Consider the following 1079-nt stretch of genomic DNA (forward strand, 5'->3'; position numbering starts at 1 on the left):
AATAAAATAAAAGCGCGCGCGTAGCGCGCGCCTGTGTTGTTCTAGTCAATAATAAAAAAATCCATGTTTACCCGAGAAGTGAGCGTTCCGAGTCGAAATATCTCGCACGTAGTGTTGCCGCTTTTCCGCGTGCGTGATTGGCCGGTCGAAGCCGGGTGTGATCGCGGGAGATCGCGGCGAGCTTCGTACGTGTGTGTCGTGAGTGTCGTGAAATCGTGATGTGACAGTTCGCGTCGTGTCGTTAGGAGGTTAATAATAATATTATAGAGAGCGAAGGGTTGATGATGATGATTAACGGCGAACTGGTAAAAGTAGATCAATTTCGGAGAGAAGAAATAATAAATTGCACATGTGGTTTTATGGAAGAGGACGGTTTAATGATCTCTGTCTCTGCTGGCAACATGGACATTGTAATTTTATTGAAAAGGAAAAGGATGTTTCTGAGAAATATACATTTGTTACATATGTCAAAATCCATGTCGACTACGGCCGTCTAAGAAATATTATCACGATAAGGACTTGATCATGGAAGGAAAATTGTCAAGGTAATTTATTTATTAATATATTTACGTTTATATTTAGATTGTGCGTGTGGTTATAATTATTTATATATAGTAATCTATTTATATGTTATTTATTGATTTTTTAATTTGCAGCTTGTCTAACCAAACTCGAAATCAGTATAAGATAAATCAAAGGATTGCAATGTTGAAGCGTTCTTATGACTTGGTTGCTGCACTTTTACAAATTCAATAACTTCTTCATTGTTTGTGTGTAAAAATCAACGTGGCACATTAAGTTATAAAGTTATATACGTCTGCCTTCTTAGAAAAGTTTTTTTGTCTGCATTATAACGACTAATTATGGAAGAGGACGGTTTAATGATCTCTGTCTCTGCTGGCAACATGGACATTGTAATTTTATTGAAAAGGAAAAGGATGTTTCTGAGAAATATACATTTGTTACATATGTCAAAATCCATATCCACTACGGCCGTCTAAGAAATATTATTACGATCAGGACTGGATTATAGAAGGAAAATTGTCAAGGTAATTTATTTATTAATATATTTACATTTA

At 35.6% G+C, this 1079-nt stretch overlaps 1 long non-coding RNA gene across 1 annotated transcript; it reads left to right on the plus strand.

Moving 5' to 3' along the window:
- The first annotated feature begins 60 nt into the window (after nucleotides 1–60).
- Nucleotides 61–930, plus strand: LOC112455072. Its single transcript, XR_003040819.1, has 2 exons — nucleotides 61–545; nucleotides 657–930. It is a non-coding gene; the product is annotated as an uncharacterized LOC112455072 (long non-coding RNA).
- The last annotated feature ends 149 nt before the right edge of the window (nucleotides 931–1079 follow it).

Source organism: Temnothorax curvispinosus, unplaced genomic scaffold (genome assembly GCF_003070985.1).
Source record: "Temnothorax curvispinosus isolate PA1 unplaced genomic scaffold, ASM307098v1 QBEX01005784.1, whole genome shotgun sequence".
Classification (NCBI taxonomy): Eukaryota; Metazoa; Arthropoda; class Insecta; order Hymenoptera; family Formicidae; genus Temnothorax; species Temnothorax curvispinosus.